This window comes from Schistocerca gregaria, chromosome X (genome assembly GCF_023897955.1).
Source record: "Schistocerca gregaria isolate iqSchGreg1 chromosome X, iqSchGreg1.2, whole genome shotgun sequence".
NCBI lineage: Eukaryota > Metazoa > Arthropoda > Insecta > Orthoptera > Acrididae > Schistocerca > Schistocerca gregaria.
This window is the reverse complement of record NC_064931.1, coordinates 775,974,883-775,990,644: the sequence shown is the minus strand read 5'-3', so window position 1 is coordinate 775,990,644 and position 15,762 is coordinate 775,974,883. Positions and strand designations below refer to the sequence as shown.

The 15,762-nt window shown below is 40.2% G+C and overlaps 1 long non-coding RNA gene across 1 annotated transcript in view; it reads right to left on the bottom strand.

The window, feature by feature from the left end:
• Positions 1-4,730: 4,730 nt before the first annotated feature.
• The window catches only part of LOC126297798 (uncharacterized), a 37,295-nt gene continuing 26,263 nt past the window's right edge, over positions 4,731-15,762 (bottom strand). The window contains exon 2 of the long non-coding RNA XR_007552575.1: positions 4,731-5,156. This is a non-coding gene — a long non-coding RNA (uncharacterized LOC126297798). The remainder of the gene's footprint in view (positions 5,157-15,762) is intronic.

Sequence of the window (15,762 nt, the reverse complement as noted above, 5' to 3'; positions counted from 1 at the left end):
GCTCTTAAATACATAATGCATTACATGGTCAATTGCCCCATTTGCACATTGCTAGGGGAAAATATACCTCATGGACATATCATCATGCCATATTTATATGAAGAGATGATGAGATTATTGGTGAAATGTTATAAAGAATTATTAAGAACTATCATGGAGAAATGAGAGGAAAAGAGATTATGAAGTATTAAGAAGAAATTAGGTTAATTTATGTGACACAGGTAGGTAAATAACAAATATGTTTTATGGAAGACAAGCCTGGAGAGAAAGTACCATATTTGGCTTGTAGAAAATGGGTAGGCATATATGCAAAGGTGATTGGAATTTTGATGTATGAGGAAGAACCAAAAGAAGCTAAGCACCAGAGATGAGATCAAGAAGCTTCACTGAATAACCAGGAGTTATAAAAGAACCACCTTGAAGAAAGTAAAATGAAACATTGTTAACTTATCTTGTACTTATATATTCCCTACAACAAGCAATGAAAGATGAAATCAGGAAGAAATGATGACACACACATACCAGGTGCAGGAGTGAAAAATGATGAAGAGGAAAACATCAAATTAAAAAAAAAATTAGCAAAGACATGCCTAAAAAGGGACAAGAATAACTGAAGCTAAGAGTGTAAATACATATTTTGATGAACCAAAATATTATGACCACTGCCCATCATGAGGCTGAGTGCCTCCTGATGGTGTTGTGGGCATGTGATGCAGTAAGGAAAGATTGCAAGTGGATGAGACAAAAATGAGCAGTCATTATAGCTAAGATACAGACCACAAATGTGTAAGTCCACTGATATAAGTGGTTTTGACAAAGGGCACATTGTTAGGGCCCTATGGCTGGAAACAGGAACCTATGAAATGGTGAAGCTGCTCATTTGTTGGCGTACTACTGTCATGAGTACCTATGGAGAGTGGTTGATGGATGGTGAAATAATGAGTAGACCATATGGTATTGGATGACCACATCTCAGCACCAAACATTGGGGTTGGAGGATCCCCCTTTGTTTACTTCAGGATAGGCAGTGATCTGTGGCAGATCTGATGACTGGGTACAATGTTGGTGCAGGCAAAAGTGTTTTGGAGTGCACTGTTCGAAGGCCATTGTTGAACACGGAGCTCCACATTATATGCCCCCTATGTATACCTTTGTTGACCCAATAACATCATCAGTTATGATTGCAGTGGACACAACATCACTGAGTTTTCACTGTGGATCAATACAAACATGTTGCCTATTGAATGATTCGTATTTATTGTAACACCACGCTGATGGATGGGTCCTTGCATGCTGCCATCCAGGCAAATGCGTGCATGAAACATGCAGTGCATCACATATGCAGGCTGGTGAGGGTAGAATTATGCTACGCGGTACACTGAGTTGGGCTTTCACAGAATCTGTGGTGGTAATCAAAGGTATTTTGACAGCAGTGAACAATGTGAACAGTATTGCAGACCACCTGCATCACTTTATGCTTGAATTATCCCCATACGTTGATGACATCTTCCAGCAGGATAACTGTCCATGTTGCAAGGTTAGAATCATGCTACAGTGGTTTGAGGGCATTACAGGGAACTCAAATTGATGTCTTGGCCATAAAATGTGCCTGATCAGTACCCACTGGAACACATACTGGGTTCCAGCTGTGTGCCTATAAACCAACGTCCCATAATTTGTGGGAATTGTGTGACCTGTGCAAAGACATCTGATGCCAAATACTTCTGGAATCCTGCCAAGGACTTGTAGAATCCATGCCAAGTAGAGTCTTTGTTGTACTGTATTCGAAAAGTGTAAGAACATGATATTAAACAGGTGGTCATAATGTTTTGGCTCATTGGCATGTAATTAAGCTTAGACGTGCTTGTTTTAAAGCTAGCTCTGTGTGTGTCTTTTGACTTTGTTATTGAATAATGGAAAAAAGTGTTGTATGTCTGTGCTTGAAATATCTTAAAATGAATCTGGGAAAGTACACTGATATATTAGAGAGAAAGTCGTGGGTCCGGTACTTGCAACACTTGTTTTATCATGTGGCAGGTGCGAGTGACCATAATGTATCTGGTAGCAGAAGCTGATGGCACAGCTGCCATATTACTTTTGTTACATGTTGTGAGGCAGGGAAGAGAGGGCACAGCAGTCAGCCATTGTAATGGAGGCATGAGATTAGTAAGCGGCTTGGTGAGGCTAGCTTCAGGAGGGTGAGGAACCTCATCAGCTGATCAAGACAATGCCATACCATTTACAAAATGTGAGGAGCATGAGTCAGCAGTGAATCACAGGAATTATGTGTTGCATGTGTGAGTGGCCCCCATACTACTCAGTAGTGTCACCTTGTGTATCATGTTTTCAATGAAAATATGTGCTACTAATTGGACAAAATCAATGGTGTTTCTTTCTTGTATTCCAATGAGGCCGTACTGAGTTTTCCAAAAATTTTCATATTGTCAAATTCTGTTTTTATGTTTACTTAATTTTCAACTTGTTACACTAAATAACTCTGCTTGAGAAGCAACAAACTAATACTGGTTGCATACAAAGAAAAATACATTCAAAAACTGATATTAGTCTTGACCATCATACTTATTAATTTTATGTTGCCTTGTGCATTTTGGCCTTACGCCATTCATAATGGCTCTACATGAGAAACAGGTGAAAAGGTAGTAGTGAAAAAACAATGGTACCGTGTCATAAAATGTACCTTTTAAAAACAGAAGCAGCAAACACTCAATGACAAACATTGATAAAATTACATAATATGCACATCATAAAACAACAAAGAAAATGAGATGTATAATTTATGTAATTTTGTCAGTGTTTTTTTTTTTTTGAGTGTTTGCTTCTGTTTTTATAATGTTTATTTTATGTAACTGTGCCAATATTTTTTCATGTATTTCTCTTGTAGAGCCTTTTGGAACAGTGTAAGGCCAAAATGAGTAAGGCAGAATAAAATTAATAAATATGCTAGTCAACACTAATATCAATTTTTAGTACATCAAAAATGATCACTATATCTCACAAAGCATTTATGTATACTCATATTCAGAAAAAAATGAACACCTCAAACAACTAGAGATAGGATGTCCATATTCACAGGACATGTACATTAGTATGTTCTGTAGAAATAATAACCATTTCAGTCACCTTGGTTCAGCATGCGCCTTGTTGCCTTGTAGGCACCGGGGCCACCATGTGCCCTGATAACTTGTTCCACACATAATGGCATCACTGTAATAAGGTGCAAGTGGCGTCTTGTGGTACAGCCATCCATGCTACATTCACCTGATTTCAAAGTTCATCTGTGATGTTTGGCTTTGGGACACAGCACTGCACCTGTCATTTCACCATATCCAACACATTTTTGAATGGCAACAAGCCTGGTGATCTGGCAGGCCAAGGCAAAAAGTCTGACATCCTGTGACACCAAGAAGGGATGTATTTATGCAAAACATGTGGTCATGCATTGTTTTGCTGACAAATGGCATTTGTCATATTGTGTAGAAAGGGTATGGCTATGGATCACAGGATGTCATTCATGTAGGTCACACTGGTCACAGTGCCCTGTACATGCACCAGCTACGATTTGTGGTTGTACCCAATAGCACCCCAAGGCCTCAAGCTGCTGCTGTATGTCTTATGTGAACGCAGTCATTGTGATACTACTCCTCCTGTCTGTGGCAAACAAAAATGCGGCCATCATTTTCAAACAAACAGGACCTAGATTCATCCAAAAACACTATCTGAGACCATTCCTGTCCCCTGTGATGCTGTTCCATACACCATTGCCATCAGTATGTTTTTGCACATTCGTCATAGGTAGGCAGAGAAATGGATGATGAGTTCGTAACCCATGCCATAATAAATGGCAATAAACTGTCACCCCTGAAAATTTATAATGTGTTACACTGTTCTACTGTTGCACCAGGGCCACAGAGGTTGCTGATCTCTCCTGTAATACCACTCGGATAAGGTATCAATCTTCTCAGGGGATGGTGTGCGTGGTGAAGACTCGCCCATCTCATCGTCTTCTACAACCTTCTGTGAACCTTTCTGCAACCACCCATTGCACTGAAGAAACACTTTGTCCCACATGAGCAACAATTTCCCAGATAGATGCATCACATTCCCTCATGCCAATAATATACCCTCTTTCAAACTCACTGTTTTGACAGTAGGATTCATGCATAAGTCTGCGAGTCATCCTGCCTGTCTGCTCAAGTCATGCTGATCCATTATCTTCAGTTTATAGCCACAACTACAGCTGCAGAGACACTTTACTAGTAGGTGGCATTGTGCTGTGATATCTATGTTGACCTTGAACCTGCAGGCTGACATGGTTCAAATGCTAGTCATTTCTGTAGAATATACTAATCTACATGTGCTATGAATATGAACATCTTATCTCTAGTCAAGGTGTTTTTTTGTTTTTTTTTTAACATACATGTATTTTGCTGCTCAAACAAAATTACTTTATTATTAATGTGAATAATTTGATAATTTGTAACCTTTGCTAATTTCATTCCTCTCTGCTTTTGAATTATGGCATATGTGTTTGATGTGCTATTTTCTCCTAGTTTTGAAAATAATATTCCAAGAGATATGAAAATGGACTAAAACTAAATAATGCCATAATTTTCTTAAACAATTTATGTCATGAATAAACGAACTTCATGTGAATTATGGGGAAGGAGTGGGATGCTTTCTCTATAGGTTGGAAAAGAATTTGTCCGAAACTTGGTAAAGTTCTCAGTCTTGTTGTTTGTGCCTTTTGACAATTCAATACTTCTATTATTCAGTGAGTAGATACCTTAAATTATACACAAATGTAATGTTATGATAATATGAATCAAACTGTAATATAACATTTATTCTGAACTATAAGATTACAAATTCATAATATTTTATGAAATGCTTTTAAAAAAAAGAAAACATTAGATTTGGGTTTTAAGAAATCCCAGGATCACTACTAAATTAGTATATATAACAATTGCAACTTCCACAAAAACATCTTCCTCCATGGAAGTCATTCTTCATGCACTCTTCTTTACATGTTTGTTGTTTGCAGCTTGTATAACCAGAATGGATTCCAGCATTATCTATTCCAGCACTGAAACAAAGTCGTTCCATATCTACGTTTTCCTCTCCCAAGAGAAAGGATCCTGTGGAAAGAAAATTTTTATGTGAATCAAAGAATTAGTCTTTTTTGAAAAAGTTGTAAGTAAACAAATGCCAAACAAACTACATAATTTAGAAGCTCTGAATTGAAATATTAGTCTTATTAGGATGAAATATAGAATTATGTTTTATCCAGTTTGTATTAATGTGGGAAGTAAAACTGAAACATGCCAGTTTAATGTAATATATATTTTTAGCAAAAAATTGCTTCTGTGATACATTGTAAAAAAAATGATAAATATGGAATACCCAGGTTCCAAGAAACATTTCCTAAAAGCTATTGGAGGATAACAAACTTTTAATATTGTGGATTGTTTCATTTCGAAAACAAGGTTGACTCTCAACAGGAGTTGTAATAGCTCTAGAAATATAGTGACATGAGTATTTCTTCCCCTTTTTTAAACTACATAATCAATACCTATTAAAACAGGTCAGTAGAAGCACCTGATATTTCAGCCAATGATTTCACATTGCTATCAAAGGACAGATGCAGTGCATTCTATCAAAATGCAAACTGCTTAAATTTACAAAAATAATTCAGTCCTAACTAGAAGGATGATCTTTATGTAGCAAGCATGTTCTGTGTACTGTTAAGTAATTACGAACTCTGCAACATACACTTCCAGTAAGCTTCCACAAGAGCTAAAGTCTGTTAATGAAAAATGAGAGCTTTTTAATCTCAAACTTAAGATATTTTTTATGGTAGAAATTGTATAGGCACACTGAACTGTCTTGTGGTATCTATGGAGTGGGCAGAAACAGTCTGAAAAGGTTGTAAGGGAGTTGCAGTGGATGTTGAGATGAGAAATAATTGTTAAGAAAAATTTGATACGTTGTGTTGTTTCCAAGTTATTTAGCACTTAAATTAGCCAAAAAGGCTCTCGTACATGCAAATTCATGCAACCTGCCAGAGACGTGTTCATCATTTGGTTTCCTTAGACTGAAAAAACACAGCTTTTCCTCACCTAGTTTAAATTTATCACTTTAGAAAAAGGTACATTTTAGCTGGTAATGAGCATTTGAACAAATGGTTAATGGTAACTATCAGACAAACAAATGTCTGTGCATTACTGCACTTTAGCACATACAAATGATTGATGTTGCACACACAATGATTTCTTGCATGCACAATGACTTCAAGCGCAATGAACTCAAAAATGGCAAACGGTAAAAATTTTTTCTTAAGAGTTATTTCTCAGCACAGCCTTCCCTGCAGTACCCTTATAAGCTTCTCAGACTGTTTATGACCACCCTGTATAATTTAAAGAAATGAATGTAAAAAGAGGAAAGTACTATTCGTATAAGAATGCCTCATGTCCACTTAATCATGGTATGATAACTGTGACTCACTTAAATGAATCAGAAAGTAATACTTTAGACTCACTTTGTAGCATTACAACTGAAAGACACTGAGTAAAGAGAAGGGAAAATACTGGTCACGGTATGAGCATTTGAACTTGTTAATGTGCTCCCATGATTCTGATTTGGGTTTTTCATTGTTGCCTTAGTGGAAAATGCTGTGGTAATTCTTGCTGATGGGCTGTGGAAAACAGATTCACTATCTAGTGGTGTCATACAAGAGGCAAGAAGGGGGAGGAAGGATGAACATAAGCATAAGAGATTAGGAAAGATTGTGCAAGTTTAAAATGTGTAGTTGTGTGTAGAAGTCACGGCTGGCACCTGCATTAATACAAAAGATAATCCAAAGAGAACAACTGATAGCACAGATAATGGCATTGAAGGGCTATAACATGTGGTGATGCATGGATGTATGGAATATGGCATGTGCTGGGTATAACTTCTAGGGGAATGCTTTGGTAGCAGGAGTAGTGCAGGGACAGAAAAAAATATTACTTCATCTCCATAGGCAACAGAGTACCATTTTGGAACTAATGGGTAACGGAAGGAGACAGAAGACTAGTCCTTATTTTGGGGCATAAGGAGAGGTAATCAAAGATTTGTTACAGAACATGATTCAGTTATTTCAGTGTGATGAAAATAGCAGTTATTAGTGGTCAACCTGCCTAAGTTTGAGCATTGCACTTAGTTTACGTTTTATTATGTGCTTCTCTCTCTCTCTCTTTCTTTTTCTCTCTCTCTCTCTCTCTCTCTCTCTCTCTCTCTCTCTCTCTGTGTGTGTGTGTGTGTGTGTGTGTGTGTGTGTGTGTGTGTTTGTGTTTGTGTGTGTGTGTGTGTGTGTGTGTGTGCATTTATGAGTGTAGTGCATTTTAATTTCCATATATATTTTTGCAATTCACAGGGCTAGCCTTCCATGCATTTGATGTATAATGCAATGCCTTTGTCATCTGATTCTGTTAGAACCAGTGGCCATTAAATAGATGTCAGTAGTACTTCAGGTCTCATGCTGTCAGCACTACATGCCATGGGTCCCACAGCAGCAGCAACTAAAGTTTGTGCATTGCTCCTGGTTTAGTCTATATGTAATCATAATCTTATCTTGCACTTATGCACTTAATTCATCTACTTCTTTTGTCCTTAGTAATAATAATAATAATAAGACCAAGTGAGGTGGCACAGTGGTTAGCACACTGGACTCCCATTCGGGAGGACGATGGTTCAAACCCATGTCTGTTGATGCTGATTAGGTTTTCCCTAAGTCACTTCAGAAAAATGCTGGGATGGTTCCTTTCAAAGGGCATGGCCAATTTCCTTTCCATTCCTTCCCTAATATGAGCTTGTGCTCCATCTCCAATGACCTCATAGTCGAAGCGATGTTAAACACAAATCTCCTCCTCCAATAATAATAATAATAATGTCACACATAGATACATATAGGGATTGTGGCCATTGTCAGATTGTCATGAAGGAGTTCGCTGACGTTCACAAACAGAGGGAGGCTGTGCCGGTCACTGTCAACTGGCTTCATATGCCTGCTGTGAACTTCACCAGTGACGCAATAGTAGGGCAGTCTCCTATCGTGAAGGAACTGCAAAGCTCCTCCTTCGCAGATGTGGTCTGCAGAGAACCCTGGTCTGGAATGAAGTGGTCATCTGATCATGGATTGCAGGACATGGCCAGATCTAGAGCTGTTTTGTGAGGAGGGCTGTATGTGACTAATAGTCAAAAGACTACCTGCATAAGTCTAATAAATAAGTTTGAGATGTTATCTCCTGTTGATAATAAGACAGAGCCAGTGGGCCTTCTACATCTACATCTACATCCATACTCCGCAAGCCACCTGACGGTGTGTGGCGGAGGGTACCCTGAGAACCTCTATCGGTTCTCCCTTCTATTCCAGTCTCGTATTGTACGTGGAAAGAAGGATTGTCGGTATGCTTCTGTGTGGGCTCTAATCTCTCTGATTTTATCCTCATGGTCTCTTCGCGAGATATACGTAGGAGGGAGCAATATACTGCTTGACTCTTCGGTGAAGGTATGTTCTCGAAACTTTAACAAAAGCCCATACCAAGCTACTGAGCGTCTCTCCTGCAGAGTCTTCCACTGGAGTTTATCTATCATCTCCGTAACACTTTCGCAATTACTAAATGATCCTGTAACGAAGCGCGCTGCTCTCCGTTGGATCTTCTCTATCTCTTCTATCAACCCTACCTGGTGCGGATCCCATACTGCTGAGCAGTATTCAAGCAGTGGGCGAACAAACGTACTGTAACCTACTTCCTTTGTTGTTGGATTGCATTTCCTTAGGATTCTTCCAATGAATCTCAGTCTGGCATCTGCTTTACCGACGATCAACTTTATATGATCATTCCATTTTAAATCACTCCTAATGCGTACTCCCAGATAATTTATGGAATTAACTGCTTCCAGTTGCTGACCTGCTATTTTGTAGCTAAATGATGAGGGACCTATCTTTCTATGTATTCGCATCACATTACACTTCGCTACATTGAGATTCAATTGCCATTCCGTGCACCATGCGTCAATTCGCTGATCCTCCTGCATTTCAGTACAATTTTCCATTGTTGCAACCTCTCGATACAACACAGCATCATCTGCAAAAAGCCTCAGTGAACTTCCGATGTCATCCACCAGGTCATTTATGTATATTGTGAATAGCAACGGTCCTATGACACTCCCCTGCGGCACACCTGAAATCACTCTTACTTTGGAAGACTTCTCTCCATTGAGAATGACATGCTGCATTCTGTTATCTAGGAACTCCTCAATCCAATCACACAATTGATCTGATAGTCCGTATGCTCTTACTTTGTTCATTAAACGACTGTGGGGAACTGTGTCAAAAGCCTTGTGGAAGTCAAGAAATATGGCATCTACCTGTGAACCCGTGTCTAAGGCCCTCTGAGTCTCGTGGACAAATAGCGCAAGCTGGGTTTCACACGACTGTCTTTTTCGAAACCCATGCTGATTCCTACAGAGTAGATTTCTAGTCTCCAGAAAAGACATTATTCTCAAACATAATACATGTTCCAAAATTCTACAACTGATCGACGTTAGAGATATAGGTCTATAGTTCTGCACTTGTGTTCGACATCCTTTCTTGAAAACGGGGATGACCTGTGCCCTTTTCCAATCCTTTGAAATGCTTCACTCTTCTAGAGACCTACGGTACACCACTGCAAGAAGGGGGGCACGTTCCTTCGCGTACTCTGTGTAAAATCGAACTGGTATCCCATCAGGTCCAGCGGCCTTTCCTCTTTTGAGCGATTTTAATTGTTTCTCTATCCCTCTGTCGTCTACTTCGATATCTACCATTTTGTCAACTGTGAGACAATCTAGAGAAGGAAGCACAGTGCAGTCTTCCTCTGTGAAACAGCTTTGGAAGAAGACATTTAGTAATTCGGCCTTTAGTCTGTCATCCTCTGTTTCAGTACCATTTTGGTCACAGAGTGTCTGGACATTTTGTTTTGATCCACCTACCGCTTTGACATAGGACCAAAATTTCTTAGGATTTTCTGCCAAGTCAGTACATAGAACTTTACTTTCGAATTCATTGAAAGCCTCTCGCATAGCCCTCCTCACACTGCATTTCGCTTAGCGTAATTTTTGTTTGTCTGCAAGGCTTTGGCTATGTTTATGTTTGCTGTGAAGTTCCCTTTGCTTCCGCAGCAGTTTTCTAACTCGGTTGTTGTACCACGGTGGCTCTTTCCCATCTCTTACGATCTTGCTTGGCACAAACTCATCTAACGCATATTGTACCATGGTTTTAAACTTTGTCCACTGATCCTCAACACTATCTGTACTTGAGACAAAACTTTTGTGTTGAGCCGTCAGGTACTCTGTAATCTGCTTTTTGTCACTTTTGCTAAACAGAAAAATTTTCCTACCTTTTTTAATATTTCTATTTTTGGCTGAAATCATCGATGCAGTAACCGCTTTATGATCGCTGATTCCCTGTTCTGCATTAACTGATTCAAATAGTTCAGGTCTGTTTGTCACCAGAAGGTCTAATATGTTATCGCCACGAGTCGGTTTTCTGTTTAACTGCTCAAGGTAGTTTTCAGATAAAGCACTTAAAAATATTTCACTGAGTTCTTTGTCCCTGCCACCCATTATGAACATTTGAGTTTCCCAGTCTATATCCGGCAAATTAAAATCCCCACCCAGAACTATAACATGGTGGGGAAATCTACTCGAAATATTTTCCAAATTATTCTTCAGGTGCTGAGCCACAACAGCTGCTGAGCCCAGGGGCCTATAGAGACATCCAATTACCATGTCTGATCCTCATTTAACCGTGACCTTCACCCAAATCATTTCACAATTCGAATCTCCGTCAATTTCCTTCGATACTATTGCACTTCTTATCGCTATAAACACGCCTCCCCCTTCACTCTCCAGCCTATCTCTGCGGTATACATTCCAATCAGAGTTTAGGATTTCATTACTGTTTACGTCTGGTTTCAGCCAACTTTCTGGTCCTAGTACTATATGGGTGTTGTGACCGTTTATTAATGAGAGCAGCCTTTTGTTGCCTCCTAGTGTACTAGTCTCTTCTCAGTCCTTGGGGCACCCACAGAGAGTAGAGAAAGGGCTGTAAGTTGTAGACGGTCCCAGAGGCAGACTTATATAAGGCCCTCTTAGTGAAATAGAATCACAGGAGGAAAATTAACCAAATGTGGACTTGGTATGTACTGTCCACCATGTGGAAGAAGTCATCCCGAGAACATTTGAAAGCAAAGGTTGCAGTCAGCTGCAGATCATCACTTATGTCACCACCAGTGACATATGTGGACTGGGTTCTGAGACCATTTCAGTTCTTTCCAGGGATTGGCCAAAGCACACAAGGTAGATAGCCTTACTCATGAGGTCTCTATACAGCCATCAATTTGCAGTATTGTTGCATGAACTGGTTGAAATCCTCTGGTCTGGAGCCTTGTGAGGGATCTAAACTAGAGGCAGAACTGGAGAAGCTCTGTGATGAGACTGTCTGTAGATTCATTGGCCTACACTACATAGCAGATACTCGTTAAATTGCTCTGGATAGGTCAGGTGTGCATAATACACCAGAAATGGTCTCTTGAATGGCAGAATTGAGATTGGATGAAACTCCAATAGCAAAATCACTATCAGATAAACTAATTGTTTCAACAGACTCAATAGCAAATGAGAAGAGTGAAAAATCTCCAACTATTGTAATTATGTTAACTGGCAGAGTATTTGTAGTAAAGTTCTGGAGCTCAGGTTACTTATAGAAAATTTTCACACCCAAATCACACTAGGAACTGAATCCCAAAGTAGAGAGTAGGGAAATTTGACAGCTAATGGAACACATATCAGAAATACAGATTACATTATTCACAAGGAGGGGAAAAAAACATAAATGTTGTATGGCATTGTTGGCTGTGATATCCCAAGGGCTGAGTTCAGTTGCCTGTCAGAAATGGTGTTCTTCCTCCATGTGCATTGGCCCCTTTCCTTGCAGATATGTGAAATTTGTGTCACGTGTGTATTCGTAGAGTGTAAGTGAGTGTAACTGTTGCATGTATAGTGTAATGTTATGTTTGGGTTCAATGATGATGATGATGGTGAAAGAAGGGAGACGGTCAAACCAGGTGCTGTAACATAGCCTGTGCCTCTCAAACAGTGCCCATAATTCACAAGACTCTGCTGAGAGTTTTGTAATTTAACATGGGACATTGACATAAGGAGTGATGATGCACTTTACACCACCACCTCTCCTTTCCTTGTCAGTAAAATACGGGCATTGAAAATTTCATTCACCACTTAGATTCAAACTGCCTTATTTCTGGGTCGAACACCACCACACAGGTGTGCATTAGGGACTTTGACTATGGAGGTGGGCTAGGAGGACTGTTTGTAGCAAAAAGCAGAAGCATTAAGTCTAGCAAAGTCCAAAATGAATCAAATCATTAACTAATATTTACAACAGTAACCTGGAACAGTGGACTTAGATTAATAACCAGATGTTTCTCCTGACCACCAGATTCTCAGCCATTAGTTATGTGTCATTATTTTTGTTGTTGTTGTGGTATTCAGTCGCAAGATTAGTTTGATGCAGCTCTCCGTACCATTTTAATACATGCAAGTCTCTTCTACAATAACTATTGCAGATTACTGTATCCATCTCTTGGTCTCCCTTGATGATATTATCCCCCCCCCCCCCCCCCCACTTTTTGCATACCAATTCTCTTCAATACTAAATTGGTGATTCCTTGGCATTTCAAAATATGTCCTGTCAACCAATATCTTCTTTTAACCAAGTTGTGCCACAAATTTCTTGTCTCCCCAATTCTGTTCAGTACCACCTCATTAGTTACACAATCCACCTATCTAATCTTCAGCATTCTTCTGTAACACCACATTTCAAAAGCTTCTATTCTCTCCAGGGCTGCACTGTTTATTGTGCATTTTTCACTTTCATATGTGGCCACACTCGACACAAATGCCTTCAGAAAAGACTTCCTAAAACTAAAATTTATATTTGATGTTAACAAATTTCTCTTCTTCAGAAATACTTTCCTTGCCAGTGCCATTCTAGATTTTATCTCCTCTCTAATTTGCGCATCTTATGTTATTTTATTGCTCTAACAGCAAAACTTATCTACTAATTAGCATCTCATTTCCCAATGTAATTGCTTCAGCATTGCCTGTTTTGACTACATCCCATTACCTTTGTTTTGCTTTTGTTAATGCTCATCTTATATCCTCCTTTCAAGACACAGTCCATTCTGTTCAACTGCTCTTCCAAACCCTTTGCTGTCTCTGAAAGAATTACAATGTCATTTCCAAACCATAAAGTTTTTATTTTTCTTATTGAAATTTCCTTTGAAATTTTTATTTGTTTTTGTTTACTGCTTGCTCAGTGTACACACTGAATAATATTGGGGATGGGCTACAACCCTGCATCATTCCTTTCTCAACAGCTCCTTCCCATTCACGTCTTCAACTCTTATAACTGACATCTGTTTTCTGGACAAGCTGTAAATAACCTTTCACTCCCTGTATTTTACTCCTGGTACCTTCAGAAATTTAAAGAGTGTGTTCCTGTCCACATAGTCAAAAACTTTCTCCAAATCTAGAAATTCTACAAACATAGGTTTGCCTTTTCTTAACCCAGCTTCTGAGAGAAGTTGTAGGGTGAGTATTGCCTCAAATGTTCCCAAAGTTATCTGGTACCCAAACTTTTGCAAATAATTCATTTCAGTATTTTGTAACTATGACTTATTAAACTGATAGTTCAGTAATATTCACACCTGTCAGCACCTGATTTCTTCAGAATTGTTATTTTTACTTTCTTCTTGAAGTCTGAGGGTGTTTCCCCCATCTCATATATCTTATGCAACAAGTGGAATAGTTTAATCAGAGCTGGCTCTCCCAAGGATATCAGCACTTCTGAGGGAATGTTGTCTACTCCAGGTGACCTTTTTGGCTTAGGTCTTCCTCTGCTCTGTCAAATTCTTCTTGCAGTATCATATCTTCTTTCATCTCACCTTCACCTACATCCTCTTCCCTTTCTATGATAGTGCCTTCATTTCATTACCTTTGTATAGCTCCATTACATACTCCTTCCACATTTTAGCTTTCCCTCCTTTGGTTAGTACTGGTCTTCCATCTGAACTCTTTATATTCATACAACCACTTCTCTTTCCTCCAAAGGCCTCTTTCATTTTTCTGTCAATGGTATCTATCTTTTCACTAGTTATATGTGCTTCTATGACATCACATTTGCCCTGTAGTCACTCTTGCTGAGCCATTTTACACTTCCTGTTATTCTAAACTTTTAGACATTTTAATTCCCTTTTGTCTGCTTCATTTGCTGTAGTTTGCCTTTTCTCATTATATCAGTTAAATTCATTATCTCCTGTGATATTCAAGGATTTCTACTGAGCCTTTTCCTTTTACTTGTTTGATCCTCTGGTGCCTTCACTACTTCATCTCTCAAAGCTGTCCAGTTGTCTTGTACTGTACTCCAATCTTCTGTTTGTCAATTGTTGATTAATTCTCCCATCAAAAATCTCAACAACCTGTGGTTTCTTCAGTTTATCCAGGTCCCATCTCCTTAATTTCACAACTTTTCCAATTTCTTTATTTTTGATCTACAGTTCATAATCAATAAACTACACTCCTGGAAATTGAAATAAGAACACCGTGAATTCATTGTCCCAGGAAGGGGAAACTTTATTGACACATTCCTGGGGTCACATACATCACATGATCACACTGACAGAACCACAGGCACATAGACACAGGCAACAGAGCATGCACAATGTCGGCACTAGTACAGTGTATATCCACCTTTCGCAGCAATGCAGGCTGCTATTCTCCCATGGAGACGATCGTAGAGACGCTGGATGTAGTCCTGTGGAATGGCTTGCCATGCCATTTCCACCTGGCGCCTCAGTTGACCCAGCGTTCGTGCTGGACGTGCAGACCGCGTGAGACGACGCTTCATCCAGTCCCAAACATGCACAATGGGGGACAGATCCAGAGCTCTTGCTGCCCAGGGTAGTTGACTTACACCTTCTAGAGCACGTTGGGTGGCACGGGATACATGCGGACGTGCATTGTCCTGTTGGAACAGCAAGTTCCCTTGCCGGTCTAGGAATGGTAGAACGATGGGTTCGATGACGGTTTGGATGTACCGTGCACTATTCAGTGTCCCCTCGACGATCACCAGAGGTGTACGGCCAGTGTAGGAGATCGCTCCCCACACCATGATGCCAGGTGTTGGCCCTGTGTGCCTCGGTCGTATGCAGTCCTGATTGTGGCGCTCACCTGCACGGCTCCAAACACGCATACGACCATCATTGGCACCAAGGCAGAAGTGACTCTCATCGCTGAAGACGACACGTCTCCATTCGTCCCTCCATTCACGCCTGTCGTGACACCACTGGAGGCGGGCTGCACGATGTTGGGGCGTGAGCGGAAGACGGCCTAACGGTGTGCGGGACCGTAGCCCAGCTTCGTGGAGACGGTTGCGAATGGTCCTCGCCGATACCCCAGGAGCAACAGTGTCCCTAATTTGCTGGGAAGTGGCGGTGCGGTCCCCTACGGCACTGCGTAGGATCCTACGGTCTTGGCGTGCATCCGTGCGTCGCTGCGGTCCGGTCCCAGGTCGACGGGCACGTGCACCTTCTGCCGACCACTGGCGACAACATCGATGTACTGTGGAGACCTCACGCCCCA